This window comes from Pezoporus flaviventris, unplaced genomic scaffold, assembly GCF_033815535.1.
Source record: "Pezoporus flaviventris isolate CSIRO_AGI_PZ_B2104156 unplaced genomic scaffold, CSIRO_AGI_Pfla_v1 ptg000213l, whole genome shotgun sequence".
In the NCBI taxonomy this organism is placed as follows: domain Eukaryota; kingdom Metazoa; phylum Chordata; class Aves; order Psittaciformes; family Psittacidae; genus Pezoporus; species Pezoporus flaviventris.
The window spans coordinates 15,792,620-15,816,906 of record NW_026892761.1 but is presented as its reverse complement, the minus strand read 5'-3'; the positions used below and the strand labels follow the sequence as shown (position 1 = coordinate 15,816,906).

Genomic DNA, 24,287 nt, shown 5'->3' with positions numbered 1-24,287 from the left:
GTTTTGAAAGTGTTTTCATCCTTCAGCTCCTACTTCAAAAATAAAAGGGTTGGAGCTCCCTAAATGTGGCATCAGTTTCTTCTGAGATGTATAATTTAAACATTTTAAAATCAGTGGAGGCCTTTAATGTCTTAATTTCTTAATACTGCTGCCCCAACTTTTTAGACATATAAGCCACTTGATTACAGTTTTATCTTATATGATGAACCATAATTAATATGATCATGTTTAATTTCTTCCTTACTGATCATAAGGTAAAATAATTTCTCCAGAGAAAAGGGAGTTCCCTCAAATAACTGAATAGGAAGAGTTTTTAAATAATTTTGGGTTTGGAAAAAGAAGCTTAAGCCATTGGCTGGATCAAAGCAGGATGTATGGAATGCAAACTGCATTGCTTGTGATGCAGGGAGAGAATCCCAGGGAGTGTTGGTCTGTGCCTGCACCATCGCCCTTTGCCATTGTGGCTTAACCCCAGCTGGCAACTGACTCCCACACAACTGAGCCACTTCTCTCCCCCATGGTGGGATGGGGGAGAGAACTGGAAGCATAAAAGTGGGAAAACTCATGGGGTGAGATAAAGGCACTTTAAGACAAGGAACCTGGAGAGGGGCTTTGGACAAGGGCCTGTAGGGACAGGCCAAGGGGAATGGCTTGAACCTGCCAGAGGGGAGACTGAGCTGAGCTCTTAGGCAGAAGCTCTTCCCTGTGAGGGTGCTGAGGCGCTGGCACAGGGTGCCCAGAGAAGCTGTGGCTGCCCCATCCCTGGCAGTGTTCAATGCCAGGTTGGACACAGGGGCTTGGAGCAAGCTGCTCTGGTGGAAGGGGTCCCTGCCCATGGCAGGGGTTTGAATTGGGTGAGCTTTAGGTCCCTTCCAGCACACACCAGTCTAATTCTATGATGATAGGTAAAGCAAATGCCATGCACGCTTCCTGTGGTCAGGGAGGAGTTCAGCCACGAGGACACCAGGGCTCCATAACGCAAAAGGGTGACTTGGGAAGACAAAGGCCATCACTCCCAACATCCCTTCTTCCTTCTTCTCCTCCCAAGCTCTATACACTGAGCATGACCCCATATGGTGTGGGATATCCCTGGGGTCAGTCAGGGCCAGCTGCTCTGGCTGTGTCCCCCCAGCTCCTTGTGCCCCCCCAGCCTGCTCTCTTGTGCGGTGGGGTGAGGAGCAGAAAAGGCCTTGGCTCTGTCTGTGTGAGCACTGCTTTGCAGTAACAAACACATCCCTGTGTTATCAACACTGTCTTCAGCACAGATCCAAAACATAGCCCCACAGTAGCTACTATGAAGAAAACCAGCTCTACTCTAGCCGAAATCAGCACACCTTGCAGACACGACACAGGAGAAGCAATGGGAGTTTCCTGAGTGGCTTCTTTTCCTTCTCCCAGCACCGTTTCATGGAAAACACAGAAAAGCCTTTGATTGTCAGAGCTCTCCAGAAGACATGCTCCGTTTTTTACTGACCTCTCCCATTTTTTTGGCTAAGCTCCATTTACTCACCGCTTTGGGAAGCAGAAACTCAGTATAGAAGTAGAAATCTCCCTGCTGTCACGCTCAGTCCAATGGCTTGTTCTTTTCAGAGGGGCTCATCGCTGGTGTGAGTGGCACCATCTCAGCAAAGGAATGTACAAGTTGGGAGCCTGAGCACACAGAGCCATCCTCACCCACCTCAATGTACTTGCCTGTCAGTGCTGAGCCCACCAGTGGTGCCATCTAAATGGGGGATGCTCTGGAAAGGTGCATTGGTGCATCTTTATAATGTGCACTTGCACAAGCCAGGGACATCCTCCATGGCAACTTCCCTGCCCATGGGTGAAGCATCCCATGCAGCTGGCAATATTGCCCATCCCTGCAACGCCCTGGTATATCCCAGAGAGTTCACGATCCCAGTAATGGTGTCCCATCCCTTTATCTTCTGAACAGCGCATCCTCTGCAACCAAGGCCTTGAGCCTGACAGCGTTTATCTTCTCCTGAAATTCAGGATGAGCAGAGTTACACAGCTGGAACGTACTTCATCCGCACCCTGATATGATGCGCCATAGCCTTGTCCTCACATCAGTGGTTCATGACTGAGCCCTCAGCCTCCATCCCCAGTCTTTGGTGCAACACAGATGTGTTTGTGTTTTTTCCTTCTTTGTGGCTGCAGCTGACACCCACCCTCCACCCCTCCAGAGGAAAAGGCCACTTCGACACTCAGGTTGTACCCTCAGGAGAGCACAGCCGAGCAAAGCGTCACCAAGAGGCTGTTGAAACAACTCGTGCTCAGAAATGTGACCTTCAAATTATTTGCTTAAACTCCTGAATGTAGAGGGAGGAGAGTGCGCTTCCAGCCGTCTGCATGTGTGCTGACAGGGGAAATACGGGCTAATTTCTGCCTCCGGTTGCTCCCTGAGCTGATTCCCCAGAAGCACTTGGTATTAAGTTTCCCTCCTGGATCTCTGTGACATTATTACCAACAGTGGGCACTCAGGTGTGCTGGGAGGGGAGGAAGAGCCATGAACAGAGATGTCAATTTCAGCACCAGCAGGACAAAAGAAAACGCGTGTTTGCTGAGCAGGAAGGGTTCCAGAGCCCGGCAGAGCCGGGAGGAGAAGGAAAAGCTGTGAGCCTTTAGAGAAAGAACTATAGAAAATATTGATGATGCTTTTTAGGGCTTGTCAAAGCAGCAAAGAGCATTCCAGCGTTTGTACCTGCGGCCTCACAGGGATTTGACTTCGGATTCACAATTGTATAACGTGTTTTGCAGCCCGGGTTTAAGCGGGGGCTGAGGTAAGTGGATCCAGGGCCATTGTATTGTTGGGGAGAGGAATGTGGTTTTGTGCTCTTGATAGAGGTGGAAATTTGCAGCAGGGCAGGTCTGGGCTGTGGGGGGATTAGATCAGTATCAGCTGCCAAAGCTCCCTGAAGGCAAATTGAATTTTTCACAGAAAAAGAGGAAGAAAAAGCCCTGTGACTTCGCTGCAACTTAATCACCTGCCGCTAACTATGGTGCATGAGCTATTCCCCACCTCCACTTTGCTTTCTAACAGTACTGCAGCAATTACATGGCCCGTTTGACTGGAGCAGTTCTAATCCTTGCCGAATAAAAGTGATCCTGAGCAGCTCTGGCTGTTCTGGGTGTCTGATGGTCTGCTGGGTTTGAGCTCTTGGCAGTGGGCAGGAAGGAGGTCAGCTCAGTGGGATGGGTTTGAGCATGGGGAAAATCATAGCATCAGAGGATGGTTTGGGCTGGAGGGGACCTTAAAGCTCATCTGGTTCCACACACATCCGTGGAAGGTGACAGTCCCTCCACCACCAAGGTGCAGCTCTGTGAGTCCCCACCAAAACTGGCAGGACTCTAAAGGGACGTGCTCAGGTCACTGGCACTCTTGACTAAACCTGTTTGTCCCAAATACTCTGTTTCAGCCCAAGCCTTAACATACCTGCACTACCAGCAAACAGGTCCCTGACCTCCTGGCGCCAAGCCCATGAGAAACAGTCACTGGCTCTCCTCCAGAATAATCCTTCTCGAAAACACTTAGAAAATGAGCGGGTTTAGGGGTGGTGGTTCCATTAGGCTTGCAGAGCACAGGGGGCAACCAGGTACTACTTGGGCACCCTTTCCTTTGGGTGTGTTTAGTGCCTTGAGTCCCCAGGTCAAGTCCTGGTAACCAGCACCGAGTCCTTACACCATTAATTCTGCGGGGATTCTGAACAGCGTGTTTCAGAGAGGACTTATTTCAAAAACTGGGCTTTATTCCTTTACCTGTGGGTGGAATTAAAAGCAAGAGCAATTAAATGCTAAGCAGTTACCAACATGTAGAGTTCTCATGTGCTTTGCAATAACTGCACCCGATATCCTTTTATATTTTCATAATGCATCTATCCTTCTACATTTCTCTCTTCCTGGAACTTGAGTAGTGTGATGGCTCCCTCCTTGTCTCCTTGCTATTGAGCCAACACCTTGAACTCTTTCAGACTGAAATGGGCATTTATGTTGCAGATGTTTATGTAATGTAAGCGGCAAAGGCTTGGGTTTGGTAAGTTTCTCTGCAGTGGTGTGGGTTTTCACCCATACAGGCACATTTGTATCAGCTCTGCTCAACAGTAACTCTGGTCAGTACTAACTCTGTTACTGTGTAAACAGCAATAGCAAAGTGCCCTGCCGGGACAGGGGCCATGGTACGTTGGTAAAAACGGAATGAAGCCCTCTGTGGTCTCCCTGATCAGTCAGCAAACCAGACATCTGGAACTAGGACATAACAGCTTTTTTCTTAGGAAATGGAGGAGTGTGTGAACTGAACTCACCTGTGAACAGCATTGTCTTGGTCTTTGCTCCTTTTTTCTCTTAGTATATATTTTTCCTCTAAGTTTATCCTTGTGTCAAAAGAAATTAGAAAGACAAACTGTAGGAGAGTCATGTCTGTCATCAGGCTGGCTGCTGCCACACTTAATAAGCACTCGAGCTCCCAGAACAGGAAACTCCCAATTAATAGTGATTAGAAACATTTTTTTTCATTGTAAATACTCTAGCACAGTGTACATCAGCAGCAGCGCTTCTCTGGTTACAGCTGTCATCTTCAGTCTTGTCTACCCTTGGATCTCAATGGAAAGATGGTCTTTCATTTATTCTCTGTCATTAACAAAGCTGATTAACTGGAATACATATGGAGGATCTTGGCCTGCAACAGATGTAGAGCCATGCCTGGACTGACTGCTCAATGCGTTAAGCAAGGAGAAAACATTCATCTGCTCTGCTAAAAGCTCACTAAAAGTGGGAACAGTCTGGGATGCTGCAAAAATAAAACCCAGGTTTGTGGTAGGAGTGACTGTGCATTCCCCCAACTGTTTATACACACGGCTTGTTCTGAGTGTGTTCTGCTGTTTGTTGTCTTGCTACATCATTAAACCAGGTCTCAACAGCCTAGGGAAAAAAAGAAATCCCGATGTAATGTGAGTTGTGTAATAAGGAATATGCAGTTAAGGCCAGATACCTTAACCTTGAGTCTGCGTTTCTATTGTCAGGTAACTTTGATAAAGGGCTGAGTTGCTCATGCCTCCTGATGTTTCCGTTAGTGTTGCTTAGCTCCCACTGTTCCTAATTGCTGATTATTTAAATGTTCACTTACGGGTTTAAAGAGGAAAAGCATTTTGACCTCACTTGGAACTGGGCATGTGTGATGGGACAGACTGATACTGCTGACAACATAATCCTGGTTACCTGAGTGCCGCTGCACCAGTCTCTTTCATCTGTAGAGTAACACCACGGTGAGGGCACCTGACACTGAGGCTGCCCTTTTGAGGGAGGAGAAAGCCCTAAACATGAAACGTCTGTGTTTAAATCCCTATAACCCAGTCCTTGATTCCCACAGCTCTATGTCCAAGCTATAGCTGTCCTTGTGTGTAGCTGCTCAGCTCTGGGTCCAGCCCTGCTAAAACTAATGGGAAGGACTTTCATTAACTGTAGAAACTAGATCCGGCCCTGAAAGATGGACAAAGACTTCTAACACTCCTGCTCCTGGTGAGTCTTTTATGCCTTCAGCTATCAAATGTGTACTGTGCTGAGCAGCATCATTAAAGATGCATGAGCCGTCAGTGTCTCTGTTTCCTGACAGGGCAGGCACATGTTCTGCCCAGGGCTCTGAGCAGCAATTCCAGCCTTAACAGTATCCTTGTGCTCTTTCACTTCACTGACAATCAAGACCTGATGAATTTGGAGCATCTCTGAAGTCAGACCTTCCAGGTACAGCTGTCTGGTACACTGATGGAAGGACTCAGAGACAAGCAGGGGTTATGCTGGATATGGGCTGCTCATTGGGGTGCTGGTCCAAGGAACTAACAGTGTGTGGTCACCCTTAGGAGAGGAGCAGGACCTGCAAGAAAGCACTGCAGCCATGGGAACAGATGGAGAGAAACTCCCCATGGATAAACTCATCTGGAAAATGGAAGATGAAGCTCCTTAGGCAGCAGAACCGGGAACTAAACAGGCTTCAGGATGCAGCAGGGCAGGTTCAACTCAAGGATTGTGTGATGCAAGTGTCAGACCAAACCAGGGGCTTGTGCCTGGGATTCAGGAAACCTGCCTCCAGTTTTTCTGTACCAAAGGGTCTGAGGCCAAGTTTCTGTCTGAGATTGGATTCAAAACTACACTAAACTCTTGTGGATCTGAACAGAAATGCCAGGTGCACCCTTAAACACTTCAGCTTGTCAAATACCTGAATGGCACAGAGGATTGTTTGGCTACATACCCTGTGTACTTGGTGTAAGCCAGATTATTGCACAATATTTTCTTAAACTTGGGAGAAAGCTCTCTGATGATGATCGGTCACTGATGAGTTTCAAGTGGAGTGCAACAGGAGATATTTTAATTAACCGCCAATCAATGACTGTCCAACAGAAGGTAGAAGGCCCTTTAATGGGATCAGTGTGTGATAGTGGGTAGAAAATGTCATGTTTCTCCTTTGGCAGTGCTCTGACCTTCCCTCTAACTGCTGCAGACTTCTGAAAAACTGGCATTTGCCTTCAAAATCAAAATCAAAAAGTGTTGCTTTCTGTATTTACCGCAGGCTCCTGTGATCTGGGCCTATGTTCTTGGGTCTGGGCTATTTCCGTATGTTTACTTTTTTTAATGGATTGAAGAAACCAGAGGCCAGAGAAACATGTCGTGGTGTGGGTGTCTCTTAGGATGCAGGAGACCCCATTTTGCAGCTGTACCAGACATGCCAGCACAGCTCCAATCTGGGTTTCTGTGCAGGTCTCTGCCCAGGCTGGACAGCAGGAGCATGGCAAGAATTTCCCAGATTTCTCTCAGCTTTGTGAAATACAATGTGAAGGAAACCCCTGTTCCACAGGTGAATTATGGGCTGGCAGTGTTCAAGGCCAGGTTGGACACAGGGGCTCGGAGCAAGCTGCTCCAGTGGAAGGTGTCCCTGCCCGTGGCAGGGGCTGGAACTGGAAGAGCTTCAAGGTCTCTTTCAACACAAACCAGCCTGGGATTCTATGACTTCTTCAAGGCCAGAAATTAACAAATTCAAGGACACTATCAGAAGTGATGGTTTATTTCCGTAAAGAGAAGAAAGTGGATGTGACTGCAAATGAAATAGCATCATCTTATCTAAAAGCTAAACAATTCTTTAGTCCAGTGCTTAGATCTTTTAGGATACTCTTACTTTGCCTAATGCGATCATTTCCTAAAAGCCTTCAGCACTGACCCAAGGACTGACCATGAGCGCCTGTTTTCAGGTAGCCAGAGGGTCTCACTTCTGATTCAAAGTCATTTGGATGCTGTTGTTTGAGGGTCCCCTCTTCTTGAGTTGCTGTCACTTCTAAACTCACTAAGACAGCATCTGTTGATAATGTGTTAGTGCAAGGAGCTTGTGCGGTACCAGAAGTGTGCCGTGCTTTTATGTTTTGCATGCGAGTTGCATCTAGGCCTCAGAACATCTTCTCAAAGGTTCCCACAGGTGCAAAGGTGTTGAGTTAAAGCAGCTTAATTCTGACCTTCAACATCTGCAGCCAGCTGCAAAGTTTGCACCTTGAGACAACCTTTCTGATGAATCTCCCCCACCTGCTGTGAGGAAGGGGAGCACCAGGCACCAGCTGCCACCCCAGGGCTGGAGGAGAGAAACGCGATGCAGAGCCGTGAGAACAGAAACGATTTTCAGCCCCCACACTGCAGGCAGAAGGAAATGCTGTGCTGTTGAGAGGCTCTTCCCCAGAGCCTGTGGAGGTGGCACCAACCCCACAGGTTTCTCTGCAGGAGCCATGGCAGGGGACTTGAAGCGCTACAGAAAATGGAGGGATTAATTCTGTGATTAAAGCCCTTGTTACTGAAGGTGCTGCTGCTGCTCCAGTGGGCTCTGAACTGCTGCACTGTGTGAGGAGCTGGGAGGAGGAAACCGCCACCAAAGCAACCCTTCCTCCAGAGAGCTGCCTTTGTGCTTCCGGGAAAGAGGAGGAAGGAATAGCAGCCTTTGGTAAGGGTGAGCTGTGCAAACAGTGGGTGTTGATCAATTATCTTTTTTCTTTCGCTGTGTTTACAAGGTACAAACTGCCACCGGCACCGCCCCAAGTCTTGCTGGTTTTTGTGGTGGTGAGGATACACTTCGATAACTTATTGGAGTGTTGGGAAGTCATCATGCCAGTTTAGTGCCTCCTGCCCAGGCTGGTGTAGGCTTTCTTAGCTCAGATGGAGTAACAGTCCCCAAGGCCAAGGCCCCTCCTGCCAACGTTTGCAAAATTGTTATTTTACTGATTCCATGCCCAAGAATGAAAGATGAGTTACTCTTGACTTCTCTGGCTGCAGCACTTTATTGTTCTGCTGATTTGAGCCAGATCTGTTGTACCCTCTCTCTTTGCCTCCTAGTTTATTCTTCATCTAATCTTTGATTTCCTTTCATAGCCCTCTACTGAAATGAAGATCCCAGATACACCCCTCATCTCTTTTAGTCCCATATTTCTGCTGCTGCTTTCAGCTTTCCCTTGGTACCCTTCTGTGTCCTTTTCTCTCTTACTGATTTCCTTCGCCTAATTTTCTTTTTTCATTCAGCCCCTGGTTACGTGCCCTTCTGTAAGATGTCTGAGAGCCTTTCCATATCTTCAGCACTTTCCAAGACCTTGTGTCTGTTGTTTGTTCCCTTGTTTGCCCTTTTACAGAGAATAACCAATGTCAGTGTTCTGACTCATGTATCTTTCTGTAGATCATGTTTCACCACTGGCACCCCTTGGTTTGAGCATAATTTCCTTTTCTTGTCCCTTGCTGCTTCCTTCATACCAGCCCACAATCCACAGCTGAATCGCTCCTCTCCTGCCACCACTCCACAATTCCCCTTGTGTTGCACTGCTCATTTCCTCCTGCTCTCTCTGTTTGAACCCTCTTGCCCTCGCCATTAAGACTGTAAGGTTAACACTTCTGTTTTCTCATCTCCTGCACTCTCCTGGTGTTTTCCAAACCTCCCCTGCCCAGTTGACTTTACCTCCTGCGCTGGGCAAGCCCCAGTGCTTGAAGCAGCCCATGTTCACCAACCGTGACCAACTTCTGCCTTCACTTCTCGTGTCATGGCTTGCTGCTTCTTATCCCAAGCCCTTAGTGTGCTGCCAGATGTTGCCCATGAGCACTGCCCAGCTGTGCCGGGCTATTGCATAGGACACCAGAGCGTAGGTTGCTCTTCTGCTTTGCAGAGGCTCATGCTCATGCTCATTTGCAGTAGGTTTAAGTATGGATATGGTCTATTTCCTTACAATCCACATCGCTTCTTAGTGATGGTAACTCTTAGCTGGGGTAAAATACATTGGGAGACCTTGAAAGATCATGAAAAGAAAACTTTGCCATGGAGTTAAGCCTGCAGAGATGGAAATGCAAATTGAGGAAACAAGAGGGGAAATGGGGCAGCAGCTTCAGCCCATGCATGGCACTGCTGTCACAGCTCCTCCTGCGGCACCTGACTCCCCTGCAGCCTGCCCACGCTCAACCCTGCTGTTTTGACAAGTTGCCACCATGCGAGTGACAGGCACGTGCTCTACAGAACAAGGATGTGAATTTTACTGTCCCCTCACTTCTACATTACTAAGCTCCCAGCACAGCCCAAGACTGGCAGCCCTTTGTGCATCCGACCTACAGGGTCTGCTGAGTGTCCTTCAGTTGCTGCAGGTTTCCATCTATGATTTTAATCCAGAAGAAGCAATTTGGTGGCCAGCACCTAGTGTGACAGCTGAGTAACTCATGTTTTACAAAAGCACAAGAGGAGAAACCTCTTCTTGGGCCCAGGTGAAACCTCTCCAGCAAATAGTGAACTTGCTAAAGAAACAGAACTGCCTGTGAAATTGCATTGAACACTGGATAAGGAAGGAGGTGCTAGGAACTGTGCCTCTGAAAATGCTGGATGTTTACTAGTGCTTTTTATGAAACTTTACTTTTGAAATATCTTTTTTCTTAACCTGGATCTCTAATCTTTTAAATTTGTACCCCCCAAAAAAAGGAAAAAAAAACAAAACAAAGAATCTTGACTGTATTAAAGAGCAATAAATTGTATTTCTACTCTAGTTTCAAAGCTTTGTGCTGGCAACAGAAGCAAGAAATTTGACTTGCCAGCAAAGCCGAGGGTGCTGAGGATGCCTACAGGCACTCTGACATGTGCACCCCTCCCTCTGCCCTGGATCTCCACCTTCTCCATTCCTGAGCTCTGGGCACCACAAGGGCCCGATTATGTGGTAGCTGTTACTTATCTTCCCAATGACAATGCTCATATCCAGATCTGAATAGCAAACGAGTTGGTTTTGGTGTTTGGTTTTGATCCTCTAGCTGTTCAGATGCATTTCAGGTCTTTGCATTGACTCACAGGTTTGGAGTGGAGCCAGTTTGTGTGACTGCCCCATCATTACTATACATGCCTCAGAAAGCAGCTGTGCTTACAACACATTTTACATAAACAAACAACTGAATCATGGACTTCAGAGACTGGTCCAGCGTTGCTCGGCTCTCCAGTGCCCTGGGCTGAGGCTCCAGCTGCCAGACTTGGGCTTTGGAAACCTGCCTCTGCTCTGTGCAAGCCCATGGCTGCCAAGGTCTTTGGCTGGTGAGGATCTAAGTCTTGTCTGAGATCTAGAGGGGAGACTGAGATGAGCTCGTAGGCAGAAGCTCTTCCCTGGGAGGGTGCTGAGGCACTGGCACAGGGTGCCCAGAGAAGCTGTGGCTGCCCCATCCCTGGCAGTGTTCAAGGGCAGGTTGGACACAGGGGCTTGGAGCAAGCTGCTCTGGTGGAAGGGGTCCCTGCCTGTGGCAGGGGTTGGAACTGGAGGAGCTTTAAGGTCCCTTCCAACCCAAACCAGTCTGGGATTCTATGATCTGTAACTAAACTGTAACTTGGATAAAAATTTCTCCTCTCGTCTCATTCTGCACCTACACCTCTGTGAATCCAGTGAAGAGGAGGACATGGGCATTCTTCTCATCAGCTTTGTTTTCCAGGTTTTTGCATGTACAAATACAGCGATAAAACAAGCTTGTACACAATAAGACATGTCTCCATGTGTCACTTGGTGACTCTTAAAACACGGTTCTGCCATGTTGCATCAGTAATATATGAATCCTGACAGAGCTCCCAGACACTCCTTGGAGAAAACTCCCACCTTCAGCAGACTTTCACGCTCTGGATGCTCTCTCACACTTCTGTAGAATCAATTGCAAAGTCCAGGTTTATTACCCATAAACACTTCCCCTTATGTTGTCTTGTTCAAAGGAGTGAGTTGCATTTTAAACCAGAAGGCATTTGTTGAGCAAGAACGTTTGAATGAAACCTTGCTGCTCAATGGTCAGAGCTTCTCCCTGCTCATCTGTTAGGTCTGGGTGGAGGCCCTTTCTCAAGGAGGAGTAGAGCTGGTGGTGATTAATCCTCCAAACCTCCTGAAAAGGCAGCCCTGGAAAGGCAGCCCGTCCCAGACACACGACCTGACAGCAGCATCAGGAATTCTCTCTGCACGGCTCCCAGCCCGCACAGGGTAAGCGTGGGCTCCCAGTGCCGCTCCCTGGCCCAGGAGGCTTTCTGGCTTCTCTCCGAGCTCTGGAGACAGGTTTGGCTCCTGGCAAAGACTCTTATCTGCCTCTCTTTGTCCGTCTATAAAATGGGCATGAGGCATACTTCAGGAATGGTGTTTGTTGCCAGCCTCAGTCACTGTGCTTTTACAGCCTGACGTGAATATTACACTGGTTACCTGCATTGGGGATGTAGTTTCTCCTCAAAAGTGCTCTGGGACTTCATCCCTAGCATCGATTCACTCTGCGGCATACAGGAGCCTGCTGCTGTGCTTGGCTACACTGAAACAAGGGCAAACCAGTTTCTAACTCAGATCCCTCCCCAGCCCTTCCACTGTCAGCGCAGGCAAGAGCATCCCACAGCTTGTGCTCAGCCAGCAGCCAGGGCAAATCTCAGCTACAGCCACACTCGGCAGCCGCAGGAGGGCCGAGGTGTGATGGCTGCCTTCCACCGCAGCTTGGGGACCTTCTTTTAGGTCTTTATTTATAGGATCATCACAGAATCCCAGACTGGTTTGTGTTGAAGGGACCTTAAAGCTCCTCCAGCTCCAACTCCTGCCACGGGCAGGGACCCCTTCCACCAGAGCAGCTTGCTCCAAGCCCCTGTGTCCAACCTGGCCTTGAGCACTGCCAGGGATGGGGCAGCCGCAGCTTCTACCCCCGCAACCCCAACGAGCCCCAGCCCAGCCCGCACCCCCGGGGCTGCCGCTCCCCGCCCCGCGCTTCAGCCACCTGCGGGCCCCGCGGCCCCCCCCGGCCCCGCCCCGGGGCGGAGTTGCGGCCGGAGCCGGAGCCGGGCGGGGGCCGGGGCTGCGCGGCGCCGTTGCTCGCTGCCTGCCGCGCCGGGCCCGCTGCGCCGCAGGGAGCCGCTGCGGGTGAGTGCGGGGCCGGGTGGCGGCGGAGCTGGGCGGGCCCGGCCCGGTTCCGTTCGGTTCGGTCGCGGGGGGGGGGCAGCTGCCGAGCGGGATGCGGTGGGCGCGGTGCGGGCCTCCCGGCACGGGGGAGGTGTCCGTGAGCCCCTCGCGCGGGTCCGTCTGTTCGGGTGTGTCCCCGGCCCGTGCTCCCCGCCCCGGCTGCTCCGTGGGGTCCCCGCCGCGGCCCGGAGCTCGGGTAACTGCAGCCCCGCGCGGTCCTGGACCGGGCTGGCCGGAGCCGCCTCACCGGGGTCACCTCGGTCCGTGTGGGCAGCGGTACCGCAGCGCAGCTCGTGGCGAGGGCGCGCGTACCTTTTGAAGCGGTTTTTATTCCACGGGAGGGTTTCGCTGGCGTTGGAGTACGTGTTTGTGTCGAGGGGCATTCTGCAGCGCGCAGGACGTTAATTTCTTGCGTTTGCTAGTGGGTGGGTTTTGCTTATTGCCTCTAGAAACCCTGTCCCTTTTGGCATGATTTCGGTGTGGAAGAAACACACTGGAGATAGCAGAAATACGAGCAACCGTAATTCCTGAAATGGCACCAGGGTTGCAATTGCTGGTTTCTGTGGGAAATGAAGGTCTTTCTTGGAGACAGTCACGTTCAGGTACAGGCAGACCAGGCAAACTTTACCGTGAACTTGAGCCCCTTCTCAGGCTCCGCGGTTGAGGTGGCAGTGCTGCCAGAGATGCTTTTGGTTGACTTCACAAACCAACAAGTTCATGTTTAGATCTTTGCTTACTTATTCTGAAAAGATCTTTTCTGCATTGTGATAACCACTCGAGGGGTAGGATGGAGGATGCTTCAAGCTACAATAGCATCACAGGAAAAGTGGCTTCTCACAAATGGCTGGGGAAAGGAGAGAGTTCACAAACCAGGACAAAACCCTGAATGAACCCTGAGTCCTCCTAACAAACCCAAGAAAGCCTCGGGCTCCTGCCTGCCCTGCCTTCCACCTTGACCCTGAGCCCTGCCACCACTCCTCTGTGCTTTTTCCGAGGTGGAGGGGTTTATGGTTGAGAAGAGGCGAATTTTCTGGCTGGAACTGAACCGAGCCTGGAAGGGGTTTGTGTTTGTTGTGAAAGATGTAACGTATTAGATCCTGAACATGCAGAACATGATTTAATTTATGATTTCCCTTTTTTAATCTCTACGCTAAGGGTTGGATCAATGGATGATATTGAAGATACACTTATTACATTATTTTTATGGGTTTTACTTCATGTCTTGAGATGTCTCATGAGGTTGGAAAAAGCCCCCCAAAAGGCAAAGAGGTTTGTTTTCCTTCTGATTGGAAAATGTGTGTATCTCATGAGAAAACCCAGGTTTAAAGTGTTGAACTTCAGATATCTGTGGTGGATGGAATGAAATGCTGAGATAGTGCGTCGCCTTCTTGCCATCAAGACCACGTGTCTGTGCTGCCTGTTCCTAACAATGTCTTGTTGTTGAGTCTGTTGTTGCATGAAAAATGACTCTGTGTGAGTTGCTGGTACCAATTGTACGAGCTCCTTGGTGCTTCTGCAGCCACTTTGCTGGAACCTCATTTTCCCTTGGTTTAATAATTTATAAAATGCCTGTTGCCTCTAGGCACGTTTCATCCAGTAAGAAGAAAAACATCAACCGGTGTTTACTGGTTACAGAGCCTGAGATTGACAAATAATGAAGCTTTTGTGGCTGAGGGCATGTCTGAATTTTATCTTACATAAACGGGAAAATACAGGGCTCGTGCTAAGTCTTCTGGGGATGTTGCTCCTTTCTTATCCCCATTCTTAAAAAGGCCTCTTGCTCACTGGTGGCAAAGTGTGACCTTCCTTAAGGTGGTTTTGGATCTGCTTCTCCTTTTTGCTTTTACCTATGTCTGACTCAAGTTTGGGAGCTCTTGGGTATTTAATCATTGTAAAGTGAGATAGCAAAATCAGGTCCTATCTCTTCACAGGCTTAGTTTTGTTGGTGTGAAAGAAGTCAGTCTCTTCTTGGGCAACACATTGCACTCTCAAGTCCTTTGCCAGATGCTTATGAGCCATTATCATTAACTGCGTTTCGAATCACTCATAGGGCTGGAGGGGGAAAACTGGCTTGCAGATCATCTTGTCTCCTTTGAAACTGCTAGGTGATGATTCAGTGACCTTAGTGGGCAAATTATATCACCAGCCAATTTGCCTAAGAAGAAAAACTTGCCTGATATCAAACAAACTGGCATTCTGAAACCTTTTGCTGCCCCAAGTGATACCTCCAGTTTCAGACACTTAGGGGCTTTTGTTGTGGCACTGAAAAGGAGACATACTAAACTCAGTCATATTTGTGCATGGTATTCACTCCACCTCCATCGGGTTTTGAAGGTATTGTTCCTGAAAGTATAAGAAATCAAGAATGATGTAATCCCAGCCTGGTTTGGGTTGGAAGTGTCCTTAAAGCTCACCCAGTTCCAACCCCTGCCACGGGCAGGGACCCCTACCACTCGAGCAGCTTGCTCCAAGCCCCTGTGTCCAACCTGCCCTTGAACACTGCCAGGGATGGGGCAGCCACAGCTTCTCTGGGCACCCTGTGCCAGCGCCTCAGCACCCTCCCAGGGAAGAGCTTCTGCCTAAGAGCTCATCTCAGTCTCCCCTCTGGCAGGTTAAAGCCATTCCCCTTGGCCTGTCCCTACATCCCTTGTCCCAAGCCCCTCTCCAGCTTTCCTGCAGCCCCTTTAGGCACTGGAGCTGCTCTAAGGTCTCCCCTTGAGGAGCCTTCTCTTGTCCAGGCTGCCCCAGCCCAGCTCTCTCAGCCTGGCTCCAGAGCAGAGCTGCTCCAGCCCTCGCAGCAGCTCCGTGGCCTCCTCTAGACTTGATCTGTCAGCTCCATGTCCCTCTTGCGCTGTTGCCCCAGAGCTGGATCTGGGACTGCAGTGGGGGTCTCCCCAGAGCGCAGGGGGGGGGGGATCTTAAAAATCGTAACATTCCAAGCTGTCCCTCCTCCGTGGATAACCCTCTCCTCCTCCTCAGGATGTGAAACTGCTCACTGGGGTGTAATGGTTTTGGGGGACTTGGCTCTGCCAGGGATCCCAGCAGAGCTGAATTTAAGGAGGCTGAAGTGTGGTTCAGGGGCCCCGCTCATCACCTTGCCATCCCCATCCGTGCTTCAGCAAAGCCCTATTCCAGAGCGATGTGCCCCTCAGACGCGCCTGGCAGCTTGTGGCTGGGTGCTGGCAACGTGGGTCAGGATTAGCCCCGGCGTGGGCAGCCAGAGCTGCTGAGTGGCTGGCCGGGGGAGCAGCACAGGACGGGGTGCACTGTGCCCGCTGCCAGCCTGGCCACGCTGCCTGCTTGCTGTGGAAAGCAGTTGGGGCTGGTGGCTCCTTGGCAAGGAGGGCTGTACTGGCAGGCAGGTGCTGATGTAGAAGCATCCAGGCACGGCGCTGTCAGCTCTTCTTGCTGGAAGAGCCGCAGGAGTGAGTGGGGATGTGTGAAAGGGGTCAGCTGGCGGCTCTGTGCAAGGCTGTTAGTCAGGTTACAGCACCTCCCGGGACGGCCCTGCCGGCTGGCTCATCCGTTAGCGAAGTTTAAAGAGGCTTATCTCAATCTTACTAGAAATCTGTCGTCTTCTATTAATCTCCTTGCCTCTCCTCATCTCCTCTCCCCTTGCTCATTCATCTTGACAGCACCGTTCTGCCTGTGTTGCTGCTGGTTGGCACCAGCTGTGTCACTTGTCCAAGTCTTGTTTTAGGGCATTTTATTTTGTGGACTGTCATTTCTTGCTGTCCAACGTTGTTTTTCTTTATATATATATATCCTAAATTTTAAAATATTTTTCTTTGATGGTGACGCTCAAGCTGTGCCAGCAGAGGTTTACACTGAGTATTCAGAGCAATTCCTTCCCCAGAGGGTGCTCAGGCGTTGGAACAGGCTGCCCAGGGCAGGGCTGGAGTCACTGTCCCTGCAAGTGTTCACACACTGTGGAGACGAGGCCTCAGTGCCATGGGGCAGTGGTGGCCTTGGCAGTTGGAAACGGTTGGACTTGGTCATCTTAGAGGTGTTTTCCAATCTGGTTGCTTCTAGGACTCCTGAAAGGACAGCAGAGCCCTGGCGCTTTGCTGGCTGGGGTGGAGGTGCAGGAGAACCACAGTACCCAGGAGCAGACTGCAGCTCTGAGTAAGCCAAAGCCCACTGCTCTGCCAGGTCCTGCTCGGCAGCTGGCGTAGGGTGGGACACAGCTCGAGGGACTGTTAATAGTGGACGTGAATCGCTGGCTGCTGGCACCTTCCCCCTGGCAGTCAGGACAGTTCCCACTTCGGGGGCCAGTCCTGCACTTGGATAGGGCAAGGAGCATGGATGAATGGCAGTGGAAAAAACTGGTGAACTCTGGGAGGTGAGAGGAATGAACAGTGCACCCCCAGTCTCACGGCAAAGTGGGAAAGGGTTCATCAGTTTGAACTGGTGATACTGGACCGGGTCTGAACTTGTCAGCACCCCTCAGCGCCTCCATGAGCTGGTGTTACTTTCAGAGTAATGCCATTTTTCCTAATGGACCTTTTCCTTGCAGGTCTTCCAGACGTGTGTCAGTACTGAGGTTAGCAGCCATGTAGGCACCAAGGGAAAGAAAAGAATAGCTTGAGGAAGGCTGAGCCTTAATACCCCGACAAAGCAAACAAGTGGTGTATGGTTTGACCTGGATTAGCTGAGCTGTGAGATTTCTGGCTCTAGAAGCCTGGGCAGGGAATGCCAAACCTTTGCCAAAGGTGTCTTGGCTGTCCCTGGTTCCAGAGACAGCATCCGCGTGCTGCTGGGAGCCACCTCTCTGCCTCCCCTCGACTTTCCCAGGGATGCTTTTTCTCCTGCCCGACATGTTTGCTGCCCGTGTATGTTGCTGGCTGGCAGGGAAAGAGATCAGTGTGGTTTTTTTTCGGGATAGTCAGCTGATTTCATCCCGGGGGAAGCAGTTGAAAAGCAGGAGGCAGTTCCTGCTCCTTAGCCTTCCATAATTCCAGCAGGAGAAGGATAAAGGAGAAGTGCAGTTGCCGGGTACTTCTCTGTGTTTGCATTTGAAAGAGCTTTGATAGGTTGTGATTAATGAGGCTAAAGGGAAGCTTGATAAATGGTAAATTCAAATGAGCCTCAAACAAAAATGGCTTTATGAGAAGGGATTTGGTTGGTGCAAAGTGCAGCTCATGGGTTTCACAAGCACTGTTTCGTTTATGGCTGTCAGAGCATGTTGCATGAGCTGCCCCCCACCGAAGTGTGTCCCCGTGTGCCTGCTGCAGGAAGAACTGCTGTGCAGCAGGTCCTGCCCAAGCCGGGCCCATGCAAGCCCTCCGGCAGGCGGTTGTTTCTTTCCTGGGTTACCTTAATATGTTTCCAGATTGGACTGTGGGCATCCTGCAGCCCCCATGTCCCCGTATCCAGGCTCTAATTAAAGATGCTCTCAAAGCAGCAGGCCAGCTGCCAGGGCTTTGCAGATGAGAACCATTGGCCTAATCTATTTTTCAAGTGAGTTAAACTAGGAAAAGATCCTGCCATTCTAGAATAAGAAGTTACCTGGGGAGTTAACCCAGAATAGTTGTTCTGCTTTGAATTCGCACCCTATCTCACTTCAAAATAACTTTCCCTATATGCAAGCTCTGTAAGCACAGAATACAGGGCATGAATTAAGCAAGATCACCCAGCAGAGGCAGGAAAAAAATCTTACTTTTCCTGAGGTGTTCTCTGCATTGCCTCCTGGCAATCCACACGCGCTCCTTGACACTTGCATCCTTTTCTGTAGGAAATCTGCCCTGTTTCTTGCTCCATCCCATGGAGAGATCTGCACTCCTGTCCCACCCCCACCTCCCTGGTTTGCTCTAGCACCCTGGCTGGAGCTTTCCACAGCCACATCTGCTCACCTCCTCTGTATGGCTTCTGTGCTGGTCCTGCACAGTGGCATGAGCATCCCGAGTGCTCATCTCCCCTGAGGACCATGCAGGGTTGCACAAAGATCTTAGGCTGGATGGGACCTTACTCCCTTTCTGTGTGAGACAGTGTGAGCTCTGGGTGAGAGACAGCATCAGGTGCCTTTATGTGAGCTGGAGCCAACGACCTGAGCTGGGCACAGGTGGCAGCTGCAGACAATGTGCTGTGGCTGGGCTGCTCTTGTCCTGCCTGGGCTGGGAGGAGGAGGGGGATGTTTGCACAGTGTTTTGGGTTGTGCTGAGGCACTCTGCTGTTACGCTGCTCCTTCGGATTTGACAAGCTCAAGTTCAATGTATATAATTTTAACATCTCATGATTCTTTAGGGGCTGACTCATGGTTTTTTGGCCTGAATGAATCATAGCTCTTGAACTCCATTGCTAAATTCATTATGCAGCAATTACAGGGTTGGAAATGCCACCTTAAGTGCACACAAACAAGCTGGCAGCAATTTTCTCCTCCTTTTCTCTCACCCTGCGTTACCAAGAGACTTTCCTTGTGAGTCTGCTCATCAGCTCTGGTCTCTGCTCTATAGCTGAGGGGCTTCTCAGCCACATCTCGATGCTTTGCCCTTGAGCTGGAGGGTGCAGGAGTTGCAGGTTGGGTATTTTTGAAGGGGAGAAAGGGAACAGCCTAGGAGGGAAGGCTGGAAATGCACAGCTTCACTCATCTATGCCAGTTCCCTTGATTTTTGTCCCAACTGCTCCATGGCCATTACGGTGTAGTCATGGCATCTCTAATGATCTGTATGGGAAAACCCCAAGTATGAGGCATTGCTCTACAGTGGCAATGCTGGATGTTGGCAGCACTTCACAGGCACAAATTCTGCTGCAAGTGCTCAGCAGCTCAAAGGTAGATACCCATCAGAGGATAAAGACCAAGGAAGGTGTGAGCCCCATGCTGGCTCTGAAGTGTCTGCTAATACACACCATTGTTTTCTCTACTGTAAGGCACTAAGCCTAGATTTGGGAATTTGTGTAGGACTTGGCTTTTTATTAGTGAGGTCTTGAGCAAGAGCTCATCTGGTGTGTTAAATTAAGAGGGGCTTTGTACTAGGTAGGCTTTGCTTGCTGAATTCCTTAACCCACCAGAGCAGCTGGTGGGAGCTGTGCTGTGGATCTGACATACAGAAGGGCCATCTCCACCATCTTCATGCCCAGATCAGATCTCTGCCTTTTAAGATGCCCCTGCTACCTGACCTGCATTTTCATTGCCAGAACACTGATTTTTCTGCTATCCAATTAAAACTGCATCTCGGACCAAATACTCAACTGAGGTACATCCCGAGTGGCAGGGTGTGCACCTGTGCTCAGGATGCCTGCCAGAAAGTCTTCCTTAAGAGCAGCCATTCTTCCCAGCTGAGTTCTGGCCCTTAAATCTCCGTATCTTTGGAAACAGTCTCTGCCCTGGGCAGGTCTGGCTGTCTGCACACCCAGCATGGCTGCATATTAAGACAGCAGAGAAGGATGGCTGAACCTTGTGCTCATGGATCATGAGGTTCTCTTTGGTTCTTCTTGGCCTGTGGCAGCAAAGCCCTAGTGTTTGTAATCCCAGAAATGGCAGAAGCAAAGTAAGATCTAGACTGAGGAGGAGGAGAGCATTACCAGCAATTCTGGTACCATGGTCATAGTGAAGTTAACTTACAGCATCCAGAATCATCTTTTCAAACTGAGAAGTGGTAAATATTTGAAACTGAATTTCAGAGCAACTGTATGGTCAGAGCAGCAAGCCAAGGCAGTGTACCATCTCTGACTGTGGGCAAGAGTAGGTACAGAAAACACAGAAAGTAGGGCATGTATGGTGATGTGCAGGTTGATAACTGTGCCTAAAAATAAGGTACTTTAGAAACATAAAATCTGCCTTGCCAGCAAGGCAGTGGCAAGCTGCTCTGAGTGTCTGATTTGAGACTGAAATTGGCGATGTTGGCACTGCAGAGAGCTGTGCTAATATTTTGTTAGCATTTTGCTAGCAAAACGTGTTGTTTCAATCTGATGACCCTTGTCTAACATAAGGCAAGTTACTTTGGAGCTGTGCTTGGGCAGAGGTGAAAGCAAGGGGCTGTTGGTGGAGATGCTTTTCCTCAGCCAAGCCCTGGCAGCCACAGCCTGCTTCCTGTGGCTGGGGTTTCTGCTGATCTGCATTTTCAGAAGCCTTTGTCCCCTTGAAGTGTTATGGCTGAACTTTCTAGCAGATGCACTTACCATGTTCCTCCAGGCTTCAAGGAAAATGGTCTTGATTGCTCTGCAGTAACAGCATCTGGTAGTGTTGATCTTTGCTGCTGTGTGAATGGGCTGATGCTGATACCCTGTAGCCATGGTACCATGTTGATTGTTGGCACGTGCAGGGTAGTCTGGCCTGCTGTGCTGAAGGTTTCTTAGTGTTGGATAAGCATCCTCAGGGAAAGCCCCTTTCTTACATGCTGGACTTTGACCTACAAATGCTAGGTGTACAGGAGGATGAGCCCTTTGGAGTGGAAGGGTGAAATGTGCATGGTTTAGCAGTGGAACAGTCATAGTATCCCAGGCTGGTTTGTGTTGGAAGGGACCTTAAGGCTCATCCAGCTCCAACCCCTGCCATGGGCAGGGACCCCTTCCACTGGAGCAGCTTGCTCCAAGCCCCTGTGTCCAGCCTGCCCTTGAACACTGCCAGGGATGGGGCAGCCACAGCTTCTCTGGGCACCCTGTGCCAGCGCCTCAGCACCCTCCCAGGGAAGAATCCCTCCCTCGACCTGCTGTTCACACTCTGGGGGTGAAAGAATGGCACACGAGGGGGGTTCTGAGTTGCAAGCGCATGCGGCCGGGTCATGGGAAGCTTCCCCAAGGTATAAGGGCTGTGTCTTAGAAAACAAATCTGGATGTTTGAGCCATATGGAGCAAAGCGTCCTGCACCATAGCACGGCTAATTAATTTTCCCCCCAAATCTCACCCAAATCTCTGTCCCAGCAGAGCCTGTGGGAGCCCCACTGGTCCCTGCACAGCAGAGGAAGGTGGGCAACACCATCCTGAGTAGACATACAGGCTTCTTGATGGATGCAGGATGGGTTAGAGGGGATATTTTTGTGTTATTTGGTAAAGATCTTTTGAGGATTGTTGGAATGGTTATGGATATGCTCAAGAGTACCCATAAGCATTAGAGTTGAAAGCATTTTTTTTTAGCAATAACTAACTACAAATGCTATTTAAAAAGGATAAATGAGATTGTTGGGAAGAGGATCCTCTCTTAAATCTCCCACAGAATCGATATTCCTCCTGTGAGGTGTGTAGCAAACTCTTCCAAATCTTGCCAGTTGTATCCAAGCCCACCATGAATCACCACAACATTCTACCAGCAGTGCTTCTTATGAGTCTCTCCACACCTCTCTTGGTGCTGTGGCGGCTGTTTGGTGTGCTTGACTCTGGCACTTGGGTGCTCTGGGTTGGGTGATGGTTGTGCCCGGCTGGTGACATCTGTCCTGTGGCCAGGGGCCAACACCTGGTGCTAGCAGGCTATGTGGTATTCGTGTCTGTGGTCTGGTAGTCTGAGCCTGCAGAAGGCCTGCTGCTGACACATCCCGTATTGGCACTGCTGAGGTGCCTAGAAGCTGTAGATGGAAAATCCAGGCACTTATCTGCCTCGGTGCTGTGCCAGAATAGGGCTGTTCCCAGGATTTTTTTTCTTTTCCCATGGGCCATAACGTGTGTAAGTGACTTTAAACAATGGAAGGATTTCTGTTATAAAGACTGGGGTGCGGGCGAGCAGGGCTTTAATTTGTATCTTAGGGGAAGGGTGTGGGCTCTTGCAATGGTGTTTTTGTGGTGCGCTTGGAAATTAGCTTTTTTTTGCCTCCGTTTTATTTTAAAGCCTGTTTTAGGGGGAAATTTGTTGTTTTTCAAGTGATATTTCTCTAAATGTGTAGTTTAAAATGTCAGGAAGGGGAAGACTCCACACATCTTGTGTTGCAGGGTTGATAAAACCCAGAATCTTTAACCAGGAAAAAAAAAAACCAAAACCAAAGAAAAGGAGGTAATATCAGTGCTGCAGATGATTGGGCTGCTTTCCCTGCAGGTGCCTGCATTACAAGCCATGCTCACACATAATGTGCTGTGGAAAAAATAAATGGAAAGCTGAATCGGAGACTTATGCCCTCAATTAATTTTTGTTCCACATAATTGGAACTGCTGCATGCCTTTCCTTCAATATTTAACTGCCTGACACAGAAGATGGGGCTGCTCTCATGCAAGGGAAGTTGGGATTCAGTTCGTGTTTGCACAGAAATCCTGTTCTGATCTGTCTTTCTTTGCCTAAGGGCAGGAATCCCGCTGCTTCTCTGATGCTAGAGATAAATTTTGTTAGCAGATGCTTTTCTGCTAAGGAGAGCAAAGGGGGAGAGGGGAGAGGTATGTAATGAAATCTCAAAGGACTAAGATTTCCTGGTCTTCAAGCATTGCCTTTTCTGCAGTCCTCTGCGCTGCCTCAAGCCTGTGTCTGTGCTGCCTCGGGTGCAGTCACTGGGGAGTAGAGGGGAGAGTTCTGCTCGTGGCTTCATTTGTGCAGTCCTCATCTGTGGAAAGAATGAATGAGTACAATTAGTGCGTGTTCCCTGCAGATGTACAGGCTGTTGAATGGTTTTCTCTATTGCACTAGGTTAGAAGGGGATGGTTTCTTTTCGGGTGTACTTTGAAATTGAGCCCCAACTTAGTTTCTGATTTTTTAACTCACTTCAAAATCGCAGTTAGATTTTCAAGTTCAAAGTAACTGCAGTGTTCCTCTGCCTGCCTTGAGTAGCAAGGCAGTGGCTAAGAGCCCAGGATATCTGGTTTTAATGATTCACTGGTGGACCAGAAAGCAGGAGGCAAACCCAACGCTTCACCCTTGTGAAGCAAAAGGGAGCTGCAACTCCAGGGTACCCTCAAAGGTGCACCCAGCACCCACCCGGAGCTACCCCTCAACCTGTGGGCCAGCAGAGCCTACTGTGCCCATCGATGTGGAGGGAGAGCCAGAGAGAGTGGAGCTTGGCCACTGCGCCTCGGGAGCCTGTGGTCAGGAGGGTTCTGGGGAAGCTCTGGGGCAGCTGCACAAGAGGGATGTGGAGCTGTTGGAGCAAGGGCAGAGGAGGCCACGGAGATGCTGCGAGGGCTGGAGCAGCTCTGCTCTGGAGCCAGGCTGAGAGAGCTGGGCTGGGTCAGCCTGGACAAGAGAAGGCTCCTGAAGGGGAGACCTGAGAGCAGCTCCAGTGCCTGAAGGGGCTGCAGGAAAGCTGGAGAGGGGCTTGGGACAAGGGCCTGCAGGGACAGGCCAAGGGGAATGGCTTTAACCTGCCAGAGGGGAGACTGAGCTGAGCTCTTAGGCAGAAGCTCTTCCCTGTGAGGGTGCTGAGGCGCTGGCACAGGGTGCCCAGAGAAGCTGTGGCTGCCCCATCCCTGGCAGTGTTCAAGGCCAGGTTGGACACAGGGGCTTGGAGCAAGCTGCTCTAGTGGAAGGGGTCCCTGCCCGTGCAGGGGCTGGAGCTGGAGGAGCTTTAAGGTCCCTTCCAACCCAAACCAGTCTGGGATTCTGTGAAGAAAAATGGATGGGGAGGAAAAACCTGGAACTTGTAGTGAACATAAAAACTATCCACATGAAATTTCTGGATTTGAAAATCTACCTGGGCAAGGACAGTTCTGTGCAGAACAGTGGCAGCCTCAACAGCACCGCATGGGGCAGATGGATAGAAGAGAGTTTCCTCTGCAGAGCTTCTAGATGAAGGTTTTCTGAGACGCCTGTAAGTCCCACTGCCTCTCACTGGGAGTTTTGCTCAAGGAGCAGCTTTGCACAGGAGCCATGTGGAGGGAAGCAAGCGCTGCATTTGGGTGGTTTTAATGCCCAGGTGTGCTGCTAAATCACGTGTGTGGTCTGTGCCTGCGCTTGTGTCCTGCTGAAGCAAAGCCATGGTGGCTGTGTCCACTGAACAAAGACCCAGC

The 24,287-nt window shown here is 49.9% G+C and overlaps 1 protein-coding gene and 1 long non-coding RNA gene across 3 annotated transcripts in view; both read left to right on the top strand.

The window, feature by feature from the left end:
- Window positions 1-5,687: 5,687 nt before the first annotated feature.
- On the top strand, window positions 5,688-6,146 carry LOC133262600 (uncharacterized). Its single transcript, XR_009741360.1, has 2 exons — window positions 5,688-5,741; window positions 5,871-6,146. It is a non-coding gene; the product is annotated as an uncharacterized LOC133262600 (long non-coding RNA).
- A 6,138-nt stretch (window positions 6,147-12,284) lies between these two features.
- Window positions 12,285-24,287, top strand: part of PPP1R16B (protein phosphatase 1 regulatory subunit 16B) — a 54,870-nt gene continuing 42,867 nt past the window's right edge. Inside the window, exon 1 of one of the 2 annotated variants that reach the window (XM_061441473.1) lies at window positions 12,285-12,392. The gene's annotated coding sequence lies outside the window, so the exon portion shown is untranslated. Of the gene's footprint in view, window positions 12,393-16,676; window positions 17,057-24,287 lie in introns of those variants that run through there. The other variant, XM_061441474.1, reaches the window with a different exon arrangement.